The 17,540-nt window shown below is 49.5% G+C and overlaps 1 protein-coding gene across 10 annotated transcripts in view; it reads left to right on the forward strand.

Moving 5' to 3' along the window:
• The first annotated feature begins 1,817 nt into the window (after nucleotides 1–1,817).
• Nucleotides 1,818–17,540, forward strand: part of NCOR2 (nuclear receptor corepressor 2) — a 232,456-nt gene continuing 216,733 nt past the window's right edge. For all 10 annotated transcript variants that reach the window (XM_071571895.1, XM_071571904.1, XM_071571906.1 and 7 more), the window contains exon 1: nucleotides 1,818–2,053. The gene's annotated coding sequence lies outside the window, so the exon portion shown is untranslated. The remainder of the gene's footprint in view (nucleotides 2,054–17,540) is intronic.

Genomic DNA, 17,540 nt, shown 5'->3' on the forward strand with positions numbered 1-17,540 from the left:
CAAAGTGTTGAACCACATGGACAGTGCTGTCTGAAGCCAGTGGACACCAAGCTGCTGCAGGCACAGGAGGGCAACTTTTCCTGCTTTTCCTCGCACGTCAGGCTCATTTGAGGCAATTTGCTTTGTGCTGCTGGTGTTTATGCTCACACCGAGGCGTGAGCCTGTGCTTACATATCAAGTCGGGTGACTTAAGGAGACTGAGTCCAGTCCTGGGAAAGTCCCTCTGCCCTGCAGTGGCGCAGCCTTATTGGGGCAAGGAATGCCATGAACTGCCCACTGTCCTGCTCTCTTGCTCCCAGGGAAATGCTGCTCATGGAGATATGGGAAAAGAGACATGAACAACCGGAGGCAGAGCAGCAGGGAACCCATGTATGCCCACCTCTGCCCACGCTGCCTGCTGGAGTACGGAGGGAGACATGGAGGTTTTTCTATCTGCTGGAGTAGGGAGGGAAAACTGGAAGTTTGCAAGATGCTTTTCCAGATGTTGTGGTCATACATCACCTATGGCAGGGGGAGGGGGTGGTTTCTCCTGGGCAGGGGTCACCCAGCGTGGAGCAGGAACCGTGGTGGCTGAGGGGGCATGACCTTCTTCATCCCCCCTCTGAGGATGGAGGGGAAGAAATATGAAAAAGCAGGATATTAGTTAGAATCAGAAGGTGGGCTGTGAAAGTGATAAGTGGGAATGGTGAGGCAGTGACCTGGGCTGCCTCAGTGCCAGTTTCTGTAGGCATTTACTTGTTAAACCATTCAGATTTCCCTGCAAAGATCCCACCCTGGTAAAGTTTTTGTTGTGGCCAGGATCACAGCACAGACTTTAATTCAGGACTGGGGACGTGCACTATGGAGTCTTCTCCTGGATACCCCCAACTTCACTTTGTGAGAAAACTGAGGTTTCCTTGCTATGGCTCTGAGGGATGCTCCAGACACCAACTTCTGGCACCAAGTGGCACCTGACCAGCTGCAGTACCTTCCAATGAAGTGCTTGTGTTTGAGATAGCACCAGGATGAGAGGATTGCTGAGCCAGTTCACATCACAGATGAGAATCTCTAATTTTCACCAGAAACGTTACTAATGACACCCAAGGGCACTGACACAGCTGTTGGCACCAGTAAAGCTAGGAATGCCAACATGGCAGGTGGCACTGGTGCAGCCAGTGGCACCAAGATAACTGGTGGCACCCGTTTAGCCAGTGGCACTGATAAACCAGTGGCACGGGTGCAGGCAGTGACAGGGTTACAGCCAGTGACAGTGGTACACCTGATGGCAGGGGTGCAGGGGATTAAGGCAGTGATGGGCGTACAGCTGATGACAAGGATGCAGGGGATGCAGCCGGCAACAGGGATGCAGTCGGTGACAGGGGTGCAGGAGGTGCAGGCGGTGACAAGGGTACAGCCGGCAGCAGGGATGCAGGGGATGCAGCCGGTGACGGGGCTACAAGCCGGTGAAATGGCTGCAGGGGATGCAGCCCGTGACAGGAGTACAGCCGGCAGCAGGGATGCACCCGATGACAGGGGTACAGTCGGTGAAAGTGATGCAGGGGATGCAGCCGGTCACAGGGGTACAGCCGGCGGTCCCGACACCCGCTGCGGGCGCGCGCTGCCCCTTTAATGCGCGCGGGCGGCGCGGCCCCGCCCCGCCCCGCCCCGCCCGGCCGCCGGGGCGGCAGTGGGGCGGCCTGAGAGACCGGCCGACCGACCGACCGCCGCCTCCCGCCGCGTCGGAGCGGGCAGGGCCGCGCCGCGCCGGGCAGGGCAGGGCAGGGCAGGGCTGGGCTGGGCTGGGCTGGGTAGGGTAGGGTAGGGTAGGGCAGGGCGCGGCTGGGCTGGGCAGGGCAGGGCACAGAGGGGCCGGCGCTGCGGCGGGGGACGGCCCGGCCCCACCGACCGACGGACGGACGGAGGGACGGACGGCGCAGCTCGCAACCCCATGGCTCTGGATTTATAAACACGGCGCAGATGGCGGGGCTGCGTCCCCGCGCCCAGCGCTGCCCCGCCGGCCGCTGAAGCGGGAGCGGCGGCGGCGATGGGGGGCGGCAGCTGCCGGCGGGATTAGGTAAGGTGGGAGGGGGCACCCCCGGGGGATCCCCCGGTCGGTGCCGGGGTGCGGTGGGGGCCGCGCCGGGGCCGCCCCGCGCCGCTCCCCGCAGGTCGGGGAAAGGCGGCCGCGTTACGTAAAAATGAAAATGTGCCGCGGGAGCTGCTCGCTGGGGAGAAACTTTCTTTTTTTTCTCTTTTTTTCCTTTTTTTTTTTCCTTTTTGTTTTGATTGTTTGTTTGCTGATTTTTGCCCTCGAGAGAGCGCGCCGCCCGGGAGCGGCGGGGTTTGGGAGCGCGGGGGGAGCCCCGCGCTTGGCAGACCGGCAGGGACACCGGTCTGCGGGGTGGGGGCACCCACGGGCCTCTTTTAACCCCCTCCCTCTTTTTTTCCCTGCACTTTTTTCAGTTCTGTTTTTTCCGGCTGTTGTCCCCCGTTCACTCAGACCCGGTGGGTTCCGCTAGACGACAGCCCGGAGCAATGAATGAGCATCCGAGGGGTCCCCGGGCGCGGGTGGGAGACCAGCCTTGCACCCCGGGGCCGTGTCAGTGGGTGCTGGGGGGCATGGCCGGGTGCTGGGCACGATCAGAGCCCCCTGACTCGCTCCTGCTGCAGTGTGGCGTTCACTGTGTGAACCTTTACGGGGGGTAACAGGGCCGGTGTCTGCAGGCAACAAGTGCACATTTCTCTGAACCCCAGCTACAGTCTCTGGAGTGATTGCTTTTTTTTCCTGACTGTTCTTAAAATTTCCTGTTCCCTTTTCTCCCTCGGCCTTTCCTCCCGCTCCCTTGCCCTGACAATGCACAAAGAGCAGGCTGCAGTGGGTGCAGGCAGCTGTCTGCCATGTGGGCTGCTGCCAGCGCCACTGAAGCAGCAAAACCTGCAGGACTCGGGCTGGGGCTGCCTGGGGCGTGGGGCCGTGTTGACCCAGCAAACCCATCCCTCCTTCCAGCGCTTTGAACCCTGTGGAAGCCCGGCATGCCTGCAGGCACTGCTGCCTGCGCTGGAGGCTGCGTCTGCTCCCTGAACTTTGTGTTTTGGGTTAGCTCAGGAATGTGCTGGAGAGGACAGTGGTGCTGGAGGTGAACTGTGCAGTGGGTGTTTCCTAACCCGTTGGGTTCACAGGCATTTATGGTTTGAACTCTTTCGGTGAACTCTCAGTATTCGCAAAGATTGGTGCTCTGGGTGCCTGAAATGTCAGGGTTTTGCTGAATCTGGGATTTTTAATCTGGCTTTGGTGAATGTGACGTTGTTTCGCTGCTATTCCTTGGCCGAATGGGGTGAGAGTTTTTCCATTTCTATTTACCATTTCGCACAGGGTTTTTATCAGCAAGGTTAAGGTTAAGTTTGCCATGTGCTTTATAGATAAAGGTTTGGTGCTACTACTAATTCATAAAGGGAAGGAATGTGAGTTGGGACAACTGAGTGAGGATTTCCATCTCCTCTGGAAGTGGTGACAAAACTCCTGGAGGGCTTTAGTGAAGCTATGCATTCCTGGATGGCTTTAATGAAACTGTACTTAATTCTGTGAATTTCACTGCCGACTCAATGGGTGACTTTGGGATTTAGCTCAAGCCTCCCGTGTGCCTCAGCTGGCCAGCTCTGCACAGGACCCATGCCTTGGGCTGGAAACACAGCAAGGCTCGCAGAGTGTGTTGAGACTGAGTCCCAAGATGCTATGGGAGGGAAGTTTTGCATGTGACAAATATTTTATAACTTCAGTTGAGTAAGCTTCAGAATGAGAGAGACTCTTGCAAAACGTGTTTAGTTTATTGAAAGCAAATGCACCCAAACCTCGGTTTGTTGTTGCCAAAAGGGAAAAAGAAGCTATTTTTGGTGCGTGAGAGGAGATGGGGCACGCACACGTCTGGGGCAGGAAAACACTAGTACGTTGTTCTTCTGGCTTCATGTGGGTGGTGGTTTCTGTTATTTAGCTGTTGTTCCTGCCAAGTTGCAAAACCTACCTGGTTCTGAAACCCCTGCGGAGGTCAGGGCTGGCTCTGCAGAGCTGGTACTGGGCCCGTATGGGAACGCCTCCCACGCCAGCATCTCTATCGCTGGAGAGGTGGGTGGATGCTACTGCCTTCACACCTTTGAGCTCCAGGGAGGTGACTGGCATTTTTTTGCGACAGGATCTGCACTGAAACCGTAAACTCATTTCAGGCAAGCCACCAAACAGCTGCTGCTTGGCAATACCTTTCACTTGCTAATGGCTGTGGTTGGATTTGAACCAAGCTGCCTCCAGTGGAGGTTGTACCAGTCCCTGGAGCCATCCTGTGCTAAATCCAAAGAGGGTTTGGTTCAGGCTGTGTTCATGTCTTGTAATTAGGAGATCCAGTCTGGTAAAGGCAGTTTTGTTATGATTGGCAGTGGCAGCGTGCATGCAGCTGTGCTGATAGCTGCACGTGAGGAGAGCTACCCCTCTCATCTCCGCCACAGCTCTGGATCGCACTAGCTGGAATTGGGTCATAGGAGATGTCTTCGTGACATGGCTGTGAATTATTTGTCCCCTTGATAGCTCCTGGTGTTCCTCCCACAACTGGCTCAGGTTTTTAGTGGTCTCTGCTGAAATACCGTCCTGTTTGCAGTCAGGTTGTCCTTGGAGGAACCTGCTTGAAGCCAACCATAATTCATGTGTCTGAGATACCATCATCTTCATGGCCATGTGGTGGGGAGGCAAGTTATGATCTTGTCAGTTTCTAGATGAGTAGGCACAAAGGAGGATTAAATTGGTGAATTTCCACAGGTGGGTTTGGGTGGCTGATTTGAGCAGTTGTGAAGGAGCACGGGTTTGAGAGGGCCTGTATTTGGGGTGCAGTGCTACCCATCCCTAACCTAATGTCTCATTCTGATTCAGATCACTTGACAACTCAGAAAGCTGAGACCAGGGAGGTTACATGAAGTTCAATATGTCAGACCAAGTCTGCTGGAGAGCTGGTGAAGTGGAGTCTCTTTGCCCATGAGTGCTTTGCCTGTTCAGTGTGTTACTCCCAGTGGCAGATCGTTGGTTGCCCCCTGGGTTTTGTGCTTGTGACCAGTGATCCCCCAAATGCAGACCACAGGCTTAGATACAGAGATAAATGAGGATGGAAATCCAGGGCAATGCGTTCTTAAGAGGACTGTTATCTTTGTGCAGCTGCATGTGTGTGAACAGTGGCTCGCTTTAGTCTTCAGTGAGAGATTTTAACAGAGAGCAGGGTCAGCTCTAATGGAGCTGGAAATGAGGTATAGCAGCACCCGGTCGCCTCTCTGATTAGTGACTGAGGCTTTTGCAGCTGCTTAAGGATTTGGGCATCATGAGGTCATGGATTTTCATCTAGGCTGCTGTGGCAGAGGCTCCTGCACAGCTTTGAAGGGCCCTTGCTGTGTATCGAAAAATTGCTATTTATGGCTGGGCTTGTGCTGGCACACAGGTGTTGGGGTCTCCAATTTGCCCTGTAATGCTGTAATGTCAAGGATAGATCTTTGCATTGCAGTAGAAAATGGAAATGTGTATCATTTAATGAGCATGGCTAGAGCAGAGATGCTTCCAAAAAAAGACCTGAAGTGGGGAGCTAGAGCTCCAGAACAGAGGGCATGAAAATGCCTGTAAAAGCTTGGTCAGAGTGAGGGAGGGATCTGGTCGGAAGGGAAGGAGGACAGAAGAGCAGAAGGAAATGAGTGATTTGTCAGTTTTGGGAAGTGAACCCTGACCTGAGCACGAGGCAGCAGTGGGACTATACTGGGAATTGAGAAATCTGGGTTGCACCCCCAGTCCTGCTGCCCACCCTACTTGTCACTTCCCTTCTTGAGGCCTCCAGTTCCCCGTTCCTGCCAACCTGCCTCTGGCAGCTGGAGTTTCTGGGTTTGTGGACTGTTCCTTATTGAAGATGAGGAGAGAGGGTGCTTCAGAAGGGGTTATTTCTGGTGAGCAGGCAGTGCTCACACAGTAGCAGCACCTCTGCCATCTTCATGGTGGGAAGCCAAAAGATGTGTTGTGGCTGAGGTTGGGCAGGCGAGAAAAGGCACTGATTGCTGCAGACAGCGCTGCCAACAGTGCGTGCTCAGCTGCTGATCCACTTGGAGAGGTCGAGAGAGGAGCACTGCCTGCATGGGAGAGGTGACCAGTGCTGGCACCGGAGAAAAAGCAGTAAAGATGGAGCGAGATGGCCATGGCTGTGATTGCTACCACAGTGCCAGGGCTGGAGGAGATCTGGGGCACGGGCAGGGGAGGGTTGGTGGGGGGTGGACAGGGAGAGCAAAGCAATTGGTGCGATTATGTGCCTGCTGGGTTCACAGAGGATGCTGATAATGGTTAGTGCTCTCTTTATAGCTGTGGAGCACTGAGCAAACATTAACGAATGTAAAGGATAGCAGCTCTGTCTAGTTAGAGAGAAGGGAAGTTAACTCCAAATTAACTTTATGATCCGTGAAACTGAAGGTTATTTAAAAAAATAATAACATAAATGGAAATGCCGAAGTTTTCCAGAGTCGCTAAGTATGCTGCTTGTTGTTTAATGCCTTCCATTTTTTCACTCCTAGTCTGTGTTTTTGGCTCGTGAACAAATTACAAGCAATATCAGCTTACGCTTGGATTTGAACCCACATTGCTCTTAGTCAGCTGAAATATTTCCCCTTATCGCTGCGCCCATAATGTTTATTTTAGACCGGATAGCATCATGGCTTTTCTGCTAGCTGTAGGGGAGAAGCCTGTCTTTGAAACAGCCCAGCATCTTGGAAAGAAATGATCTCAAAGCTGGTTTGGTTTCTGAATGAGGTATAGCTTAATTTTCCACCAAGAGGTTTAGACAAGGCTGTATCCCAGAACGGTTTGTGGCATTAAAAACCCAGGAGGCAGCAGATGGATGAATTGCTGACAGATTTAAAATCATACAACAAACATAAAGCATTCAGACATGAGGCCAAGGTGGGAGGAAGGTTGCAGGGAGAGATGGAGGCAGAAAGGTTGAGTAAGTTATTCTGGGCAGAAGGAAATGTGCAGGCAAAGGCAGACTCCAGTGGATTCAGCCTACCAGGGGAGGGAAGGGCTTCAAGAGGAGGAATGTGTTGAGGAGCATGTTCCCATCAAAGGGCCAGGGAGCCCTTCATGTCCTGGACCGGTGGTGGGAGGAGGATGAGAAGGAGGAAGGAGGCCAAGTCCAGCCTTGGCAGCAGCGGTGAAACCCAGAGCGGGGCTGCCTTGGGAGGAGACAATGTGGTGGGGCCCAAATGGTTTCCTTCTGTGGGAAGTGGTCCGAGGGAGAGTGCCAGCACGTGGGGAGGCCGGGGACGGTGTGGGTATTGTCTCTGGTGGTTGCAGCCCTGGCTGTGGCTCTCCGGGTGGGTGGTGCGTGTGTCAAGGGAGGGAGGCAGCACCGGCAGGATTTCCTCTCTGCGGGTTAATAACTAACCAAGCAGTCTAGGTTTATCCTTTCATTGTGGACGAGAATTATTTACATAATACCACTCAGTGTAGTCTTTATTTAGCATTGTGTCCCTGTTGTAACACTGGACGGAATGGCGGTGCCCAGAAATGCAGTTTTGACCCAAATGTGTTGGAAGTTAACCCTTCCTGGCTGGGTGTGCTTTCCCTGCCTGCACAGGGAACTGGCTGTAAACCGAAGAAATACTCCAGTAATACAGCCATCCGTCATACAGTTTTTTGGGACTTCCAAGTCTTCTAAACCCTGTTTTCTGCAGGCTCTGGGCTGGTGCTCTCTGCTGCTACCTGAATGCTGCTCACCAGCTTCCTAAGCAGAACTGTTTGGGTTTGTCCTGTGCATGTTGGGGCAGGGGTGTAGTTTGTAATGCACTCTTCCTTGTCTCTGTGTTGAAGAAGGCAGAAGGAAAGAAATGTGTCAGCCCGTGGGTGGAGGATGACGGGATTTGGGAAGGTTCCTGTTGTGGATCATCCCATCGTCTGTGATCAGTCCCTGAGGACTTGCTGTCTCCCAGGTGGGCAGGTTTCGTCCTCCTTGGGGAGCGTTTAATTGCAAGGTTTGGAAGCTTAAGTGGTTGTGTTAAAAGCTGGGCCCTGATTAGTGCAACAAAGTACAGTGAAGGATTGAACCCTGCGCCTGAGTGTCAGTGGAATGCGGTGGGAGAGTTGAATTGGTGAGTAGGAGGGCAGGCAAAGTCAAGCTTTCTGAAAATCTGGCTGTGCTTCCAGTCGTGCAGTGCTGGCTGGAGAGGGCGGAGGGTGTCTTTCCTCTGCACTGCGGGATGTGTGGACTTCTAACAAGCCATGGCAAACAATGGAAAGTTGGCTTTCTTCTGAAAATAGTTTAAAACCTTATAAAATTACTCCAGCAGCTAAATTTTTATAGGACCAGATCTCAGCTTCATGGTGCTTGATCACTTCATAAATAGCTTAGTCTTTGGCCTCTACAAACTTCTCAGACATGTTCCTGCAGTGCTGCAGAAACGCCGGTGAGCACGTGGTTTATCGGTGGCACCACCTGGCTCTTGTAGCACAAGTGCTCTGCATTAAGTGTTTACTGCCGAGGCCTTGTGATCTGTCTGGTCTGATGTTGCAAGGACGTGGTTTTGGAAGACTGTGAGTCCCCAGTGATTTACAGTGTATTACCTGATGGTGCATGCACAGTCCAGGCTGGATGTTGGCTTGGGACGCCTCTCCTGTCAGCCTTGCCCGAGGGCGATGTGGATCCTGTATTAGTTTTATGCTGGTGATGTGGACATTACCCCATCAAGCCTGAAACTTGCTGGAACAAAGGTAACTTGTTAACACCCTCCTTGAACCAATTACACCTGGCAGGGTGAGTTTGCATTGGATCAGTGCTGAGACTTGTGACTGCAGCATTCCTGATCCACTGCTTGAAGCCCTAAAGCTTTGTGTACCGATCCTTAAGCCCATGCCGTTACCATCATGCGATATGTGATATGTAAATCTTGGGTGTGTAGCAGAGCTAGTGGTGTTTGGTATCAGAGCTGTTTATTTGGGAATTTCTCCAGTTGTTTGCTGGGGGTATTTTTCCTGCATCTGGACCTTAAATAACTGTGTCCCCTCTTGTCTTGCTCAAGAGTTTCTTCTTCTTGGCAAAGGAGATGACTTTTTCCTGTTGGAAAGAATTCCTTGATCAGGTCCTTGTTTTTCTGTGGTTACTACGTCATATAATTCCGTTAAACTTTTCAAGCTCCATCTTGAAAGCAGTTACAGCTTTTTTTTTCTTTTGCTGCAGAGTTTCAAGCTCATGCCAGAGTGTCAGCTTCATTTCTAGGTCACCGGGCTGCCCTTTCATTTCCCCCTCACGCTCAAGTTGGCCGGCTTGTTTTGATTTGGTAATATGTGAGGTGGTGTCCACAGACAAAACCAGGCAGGCCAGTGAAATTCATGTTTCCCTGCAGCCTTGTTCCTGTTGTGTGTGTGAATAATAATTTCCAAATGCTAGACCAGAGGTGATTAAAAACTGTCAAAGAAATAAAATGCAGCGAAGTCTGCATTATAGGAATCTGTGTGTTCAGTGTTTTGGGAAAACTCTCTGAACTGGCAGTGGAAAAAAGCTTTTGGTATTATTTAAGGCTTTCTCGTCTTAAATGTCACTTAACTTGGGAGGTGCTGGTGAGGCAGCCTGAGCATATCCAGGCTCTGCAGGAGGTTGGTTGCTGCTGGCTGGGGAGAACCTGGAATCAGTAGAGCTCTGTTCCTGCACTTGCTCTGTGGAGTTATTTGGGATCCTGAGCTACAGTGGATATATTTTTGCAAGATGTGGCACAGGCACCTGGGCAGCCAGCTCTGCTGCAGGCTTGTGGCTGGAGCTGCTGAGCATGACTGGCAAAGGGTGGAGGGGTGAAAGGCTTCTCTGCAGCCCAAGTGGATGCTTGAGTGGATGTGAAGAGCTGTAACTTTCTGGGGAGCAGCACATGGTGTCTGTTGCTTGCTCTGAGGGAGTACAAGTGCTTTTTTCTTACTGAGCTGCAAGGCAATGAGTGTTCAGAGGTTTTTATGCAACCCTGATGTTGGGACTGTGAAGCAGTTGTCTTGTCATCAGTTGGGATGTGTTGGGCATCCTAATTCTTGGAGCAAATGATCCTGCTGACAAGCATGTATGGGAGGTGTCAGCCAGCTCTTTTTTCTTTGTCTCTTTTTTCCTTCATTTGTAGGTTTTAGTCTTGGCTTTACTTTGATATCTTGACAGGTTTGCTGCTAAAAAGTTGTTGGCTTTTTTTTTTTATTTTTTGATGTCTACGTGTCTTGAGTTGCCATGATTAGAGGTGCACGTAAAGAGCTGCTGTGGTTTTGGTCCAGAACCCAGCCAGCTACCAGCAGCGTTCCTGAGGGCTGTGTGGTGTCGGAGTGAGAAACACTGCAGGGTTTTGGGTTTTCTCCAGCATTATGAAACAGAAATAAAGAGAGAAGTCAGCATGTACCTTAAGGGTTGTGTTTTCGTTCTAACTCTCACTGTGAAGAGCTAAGGTTTGCGCCTTCTCCATTGAGATTGGTGCTCGTGAAATGCTTCTGTGAATGTCCCTAAACTCTGCCAACAGCAGAGAAAGCTCAGAAATGGGGAATTTACTTTGCCCAGAGGTGGAGGAGTTGTGCTGCAGAGGCAGACACAGGCACCCTGGTGGCTCCTGCTTCCCCTGCCAAAGGCGGTGTGAGTTTTGGTCTGTTGCAATGAGACAAGAGCGTTAAGCTCCATCTGTGTCTTTTTTTTTTCCTTCGTTTTGTTCGGTTGTGCTTTTTAAATGTCTGTGGATTTCTTCTCAGCAGGAGGTTTTACTCCCCACACAATGTATTATTGTTTGCTTGCTCTAGTTCCTTGTTTTATGCGGAAACACCTTGAACCTTTGGCTGAGTTGGAAGATGGGTGCAGAGTCAGACCCGTGGCTGCAGGCATGGGGTGTTCCAGGAAGAACATGCCTCTGCACGACTCCTCAGCCTTGAGTTACCCGGTTGCTGCTCGAGGCACTTAATGTGTTTGGCTAATGCAGGCACTCCCCTGCCTTCTGATCAGGCAGGCTACACGTACTTATTTTTGTTTTACAGAGGCTGATCTCTAGGGTAGGAAGGCTGTAGCCAGAAATAAGTGAGTGTTCACACTTGCCTCTATAAACTTCTTGAATATTTTGCCAATTAATTCTTAGGTAACCGAGGCTAAAATACCTATTGTAAAGGCTAGGCCAGGAATGCTGCCATCCCAAGCCTTTCTTCACTCATTCCAGTTCATGCAAAACTCGATAAAGGTGCCTGTGCTGTCTTGGCCACTTGCAATCTGCTTTATGGAGCTTCTTAACCAGCAGAAGAAATGTCTAAATAAATACAGCAGCTTCACCTTGCAGCCTTACCTGGTGTGTGTGTTGAGGAGGCAGAGTAATTAGTTACAGAAACAAATGGGTCTTCTCTGTGTTCTGCCCTCCCATCACAAGGACAGCCTCCAGTGTTGTGATAAGTGTAAGAGTGAAATCTGTATTAAGTAACTAATTAAAGGTTGTGCAGAACGGGGGAAGAAAAAGGTAACAGCGCAACATTAACCTGCTAAGAAAGGTGGAGCTGAGTTGTAGCTCTTAATACGTTTGGGGCTGTTAAACAAGGGTGATTTCTACTGCCTTTTTCACAGCTGACTTCTTTTAAGCTCTGTTTCTGAGATCTGGGGACTTTAGTTGTAGTGCTGGTTGAAGAAGTTTGCCACCTCACTGCCTCTGAGCCTGTTCCTAGCACAGTACTTCTCTCTCCTGCTATTTTTGACATGAGTAGCTGAATGAATATCTTCACCAAATGGTCATAGTTTTGTTTAAGTTGGCACCACTTTGTTGGTAGAATGGGTGCTGCAAGAAGGCATGGGAACCCAGGGGACGCAGTCTGAAGTCAGGGAAGAATGGCTGTAATTTACACAACCTGGTTGTGTTTCAAGCCTCTTTTTGCAGGTGTGGTTTTCACAGTCCTAAAATTCCCTTCTAAGGGAGAGATTTCCCCCCTAAGCTTCTGTGCAGACCTCTTTGTAGGCATGTCATATGTCTCCCTCTTTCAGGGAACAAACCAACCAATTTTGCATCAGCAGTATGAACCCTCACGTAGGGTTCTGTTGATGTTCCCGCAGCAGCAGCAGTGATTTCAGCTTGGAAATGTGGTCAGGCAGTGTTGGTAAAAGTTCAGTCATTTCTGCCATGGTGTGGGCAGCTGGGAAGGTCTGTGGCATTTGGTCCTGTTCCATAAGCTGGAAATAGAGTGCCTGGTTCAGAATGGTGGCTGGGAATGTTTCTCCGTGGCAGGGTTTGGGCTTTTCATGTTGTTGCTGCTTTGTGCTAGTGCCGGCTGCAGCACCTTTGTTGCTTGAATAATCTTGCTTGTGCTCCCTGGGAGACTCAAGTAGTCTGTGCCTTTGTGCCCTGGCCCTGCATATCCACGGGAGAGCTGATGAAGAGGAAAGTTGGGCAGATGCCATCCTCTGTGCTCTGTGGCAGCTTCTGCAGGCATCAGTCCTGGCTCAGTGAGGCACCTGATGAACAGAGTGAGAGCGCGGGGAGGGTCCATTTCCCAAGGGAGTTTAAAACCACTCTGCCACAGGAGCTTTGCTGAATCGCAAATTGCTTTTTCTCTCCCACTCTTTTCTAAATCTGCTGCTGTTCCTGAAGTGGCAGTAGATTTTACTCCTGTGTGCTGGTGCATGCAGGAGTGTGCGTTGCAGCGTGCAGTTGTGAGCAACTGACATGATGCTGATCATAACGTAGCTAATGACACTTAAAATATTTACTTGTTTGTAACACGCGGTGGTCTCTTCTCAGGCAGTGAAATTGATAGACAAGTTTCAGTTGTATTTGCCGTGGTGTTTGGAGAGAAGGACAGCTTTCTACCACTTCTTGTGACAGATGGGCTTTGAATTTTTAAGAGGAAACAGAGCATCTTTTTGTTTCTCCCCCCATTCAAAACCAGCCAACCAAAAGCCAGGTGGAGGACAGATCTCGCATGCGTTTGTTCTGCTTATTTCCATGTGCAAATGCATCTTCTTGATGTGTCATTAACCTGGTTTATCTCTGGTGCTATTTTTAGCAGCCTTAATGGGTCTATGGACAACGAGCTCTGCCAGTAAAGGTTTGTGAGCAGCCCAGGCTGGGATGAGGATATAGGCAGAGGGCCCAGGATGTCCCCGGGTGGCAGGTTCCTCCCTGTGTGGCTGGGGGGCCTGGTGGGACTGGACGAGCTCACCAGTCCCACACAGGAAAATCTGTGTAAAGCATTACTCTTCAGTTCCTGTGGCCATGGTAACCGACTTGGATACATCAAACTTGACTAATTAACCTAATGGAGAGTCGTTTTCAGGCTGAGTATCTCCCCTCGGATTTCAGAGCAGAACTTGTGTTGTCTGATTCACCAGCAACCTCCACAACTAGGGCAGACTTTCTCAGGATGGTTTCTCTTGCAGGTTTCTTTCTCAGGTCAGTTTGAGTTGGGGAGGATGGCTGAAACTGAATGATGTTTTGGGTGCGTCTCTTGCTCTGCATTCCTCTCTCTTTGAAATCCCTCACATTCCCTTGGGAGCAAGGTCCGAAACTCAGATGGGAAAAACTTGCTCTGTTTTCCTTCTTGGACTGAGGAAGGTGAAAGTGAATAATTTCCTGTATCTCTCCCGTTTCTGTACTGCAGGATCTCTGCCACCCTGGCTTTTCCTGTTTAAAATCTATGAAATCTTCAGGCTTGAAATAAAACAGCACATCCTGGAGATGTCTGTGCACGTCTTCAGGTTTCCTCATCTTAATGTACTAGTTAAAGGCATTGCTGCTTTGCACTGTTTCTCCTGGGTTTAATTATTGTTTCAGTGATTGGAGCTGCAGACTGCAGCAGGGACCTAAGAGTTCAGGCTCAATTAAAAACCACCCTGTGCCAGGCAGATAGCGGCCGGCAGTGCTGCTGTTCTCAAGTGTCTCCAGCAGTCCATCGAAACACCATGTGATTGGCTCAGTTGAGAAATCTGAGTAGGCAGAAAGCAGTTTCTGGGATAAACCTTGTGAGTGCTTCTCAAAATAGCCTGAAAGCAAGGTTTTGCTTTCCACAGTCGCTCTTGGTCCTTGAGGCTGGTCAGAATTTTACATGGATTACTAAATATTGCAAAGGTCTGATGTTCAAAAACCATAAGATCCTATTTTGTTGGGGTTTTTTCCCTTTTTGATGCTGCCTGTGATATGTTTGAACTGAAAGAATTTGCATTTTCATGTCTTTTTAGCTTTAATTGTAAGTACTGGGACCTTCCTTATTTGCAGTTCCAGCTTTTTATATTTTTCAGCAAAGCTGATGACCTCGTGTTTGACCTTTGGGCAGCCCAGCAAACAAATGTGCTGTGAGAGGAGCACATGAGAGGTGCCTGAGCCATTACACTGATCAGTCATTGACCAGGACTCTTGTTTTTCTTCCTTTGAAGATCTGCTTAATCATTGGCATTGCAACCCCTGCTGTGCTGGGCACTTGGAGGGGTTTGCTGGCTGCTCCCAGTGATGTCCTGGGTGATTGGGAGGTGGCAGGGGGGCTTTAGAGTGTCCAGCAGTGTAATCAGGTTTTACTGGGGAAGAGATTGTCATTGATATCCCTAGGATTTGGCATCTATATAAATACACAAGCCAAGCTCTGTTGTGTAGGTTCATGTCAGTTCATTTGCCTGGGAATAGGGCAGGGAGCATCCCATGACCATGATGGTTCTTTTGTGTAATTTCTATTCCCAATATAAAACAGAATCTGATTAGATGGGGTTTGCTGAGGGTAAATCCCTGTAAATTCTGGTGCAGCTGGAAGCAACTGCTTCAGATGTGACTGATTTCAGAACCAACTGAGAAATGGGGCTAAAAACTGCATGACTAAAACTAGTACTGTCACATTGACAGAGATGAGGGCCCATGGGCCTGGGTGCTGCATGCGTGACTGAAAGTTTGTGAAGCAGATCCAAGATCTTAAGAGTTGTGAGTTGTTTTTCCAACCTTATTTACTGTAATACCTCTGGGTGACACAGAGTGTTCAGGACATGCTGCTAAACTGAATTCTACAGCTGAATTCACATTGGAGAAATGGCAATTACTTCTTTTTGTTGGGGAAAAAATAAATCTGCTTTTATCACATTCTTGTTATCCTTCCAGCTTATGGCTTGGAAAATGAAAGAAAATTGATAGTGAGGGCTGACTGACAATGTGGAGAGAAGTAAGGTCCTGACTTTCTGGGGGCCTTTATTTCATGAACTTTCTTGTCCTTCAAGTGTTCGCTGATGTGTCAGTGGAACTGAATTTTGTTCAAGAATGTGGTTTGAGTGGAAATCTTAGATTGGCTCTCAGTTGGCTGCCTAAGGGTGATTTTAAGCGAGGCTTTGAGGAGCATCCCTGCTCTTGCTGTGGCTTTGGCTGTCGCTCTCCCCTACCAGACTGGCCGTCTGCAGAGGGGCTTTTCTGCAGAGAACTGCAGCCTGTGCTCCGTACTGAGCAGAAGCCATGAAAAATGTGGTTCGGATGACAGTGATTTGGGGTAGCTCTAGAAAATAATTTTCTGCTGGTGGATAGTACCAAACTATTTCCCTCCACCCACTCCCCCCTTTCCCAAAACAAAAGAAGAGATGAAAGGATTCATTAGGAATTATTCACTCAGCTCTGCCGCCTGTCTGAGATCTGGCTGTCTGCGTTCATCTCCCAGCTCAGGGAAGGTCAGAGGCCATCTCCCTGGGGAGGATTTGCTGTTGACTGAATTGCACTGTGTCATTATCCTGCTGGATAACGAATGCAGTGGCCTCATTGGCACTGGCTTCAGAAAAAGCACGGTCATCTGCATGTGGCCTTGAGGCGAGAGGCGAAAACCTGAGGAGAGCAGTGTGGAAAACCTCATCTTGTGGCGAAGATACAGGGCAGACCCAGGCAGTTTGGCACAGTGGTTTGCTTGCTGCATGATGCTGAACAGGTCTGTAGCTGCTCTGGACCTCTACATTATCTTGTTGGAAGTGGTGGGACACAGTAAGAGGGTTTAAAGGACAAAACTCCTTCTGATGGGGTGAAACTAGTTAGAGCTGCTCCTGTTTGCCTCAGTAGAAAATGTGGCATGCTTGTGGCACAGTTTGAGATATTTTAATGAGACTTAAACAATTTTTTTTCTGTTTGTTTTGTTTTCAGATAGGTTTCCTGAAAGAAAAACACACAAATCCCCCTGAGCTAATTGGTGTGTGATTTGAATTCAGCTGCTACCTTGGAAGAACTTTTCCAACAGCTGATCTGAAAACAGCCTTTCCCACAATATTGTGGGTTGTCAAGGATCTTGGAGTTACTGATGGAGAGGAGAGAGAGATGTGTTTTGTTTGATATGCTGCATCTTTTAGTTTGAGTGTGATACAACACTCAGAGGCATGTGACAAAGACCCTAATGGAGAGAGGCTGTCAGAGGGATTAAAGTCTTGGTAGCTGGAAATGAGTAAGAAACAGGTGTGGGTGCTGGAGCCCGTTGGGCTGGCTGAGGAAGCAGATAGACCTGAAGAAAAATTGCATTTTAAGCACCAGTTTCAGATGATACCCACTGCCTTGTGCCTTGATCTTCTGGCAGCTGTGGCTTAGAAGGGCTTGAGGCTGTGTCCTTCCAGCCTGTGGTTGTACGTTGCAGAACTGCACTGGGGGTGGCCAGATGCAGCCCTGTGAAGTCAAGTATTAAGCTTCAAACGTTGGCCTTCATTGCCTTCAGGCTAAGTCAGTTCCCTGGAAGGTGCTGTGATAAAATTGTTGGCCCAGGTAATTTGTGTCCTGATGACAAGCAGCAGAGAGGAGGCCGAGAGTTTGTGTGTCTGCTTATTGCTGTCATTCATCTTGCAATCAGAAACTTATGAAATGCCCTGTTGTGTTACAGGGCAGGGTGTGCAAGTGCATAATTAAGTGGTTAGTAAATATATCCAGTTGCTACATTGGATCACATCACCCTCTTAACAAATACAGACAGTGAGGGTTCACATTTGGATGTCCTGACAGTACAGGATGAGGTGGTCTTAGTGAGTTTAAAACCTTATACCCAAAGCAGGGCAACAATTGCTTGAAATTACGGTAATTCTGCTACCAGAATTAAAGGATATAAAATTATCTTGTGCTGAAAAGAAAAAAAATGTACAGCTGCCTAGAAAATTCTTGTTCCTGTAATCCAGGACAAAGTGTGTGGGACTGGTCACAAATCAGTTTAATTGCTTTTGGGAGTCTGATCCTCCAGATCATTATTTTGCAAGAAATCCTCCTCGGAAGGGCAGTCGTCTCCGGGCTGGTGCTCAGCTGAGTGATGCATGACCAAGTAGTAGCTTGTAGCGTTTATGAACTAGGCCAGAAGTAGATCCCTTATTCAGGCAGAGCTGTATAAGCCTCCAGTGCTCTATACTAGGCCCCAAATTTGCCTAGTTATAAATAAGTCTGTGGCTGTGTGCTTGTGTGTTTCTTTTTTTAAGCTGAAGGCAACCCCTTAAGCTCTTTTCTGCAGGTCTGTTCAAGCTGGGGCATGGGGAATTCCTAAGAGGATTATCATGGTTTACTTGATACAGAACTTGAACTTGAGCAATGGCTTATCTTATCAGGGATAA

This window comes from Pithys albifrons, chromosome 17 (assembly GCF_047495875.1).
Source record: "Pithys albifrons albifrons isolate INPA30051 chromosome 17, PitAlb_v1, whole genome shotgun sequence".
In the NCBI taxonomy this organism is placed as follows: Eukaryota; Metazoa; Chordata; class Aves; order Passeriformes; family Thamnophilidae; genus Pithys; species Pithys albifrons.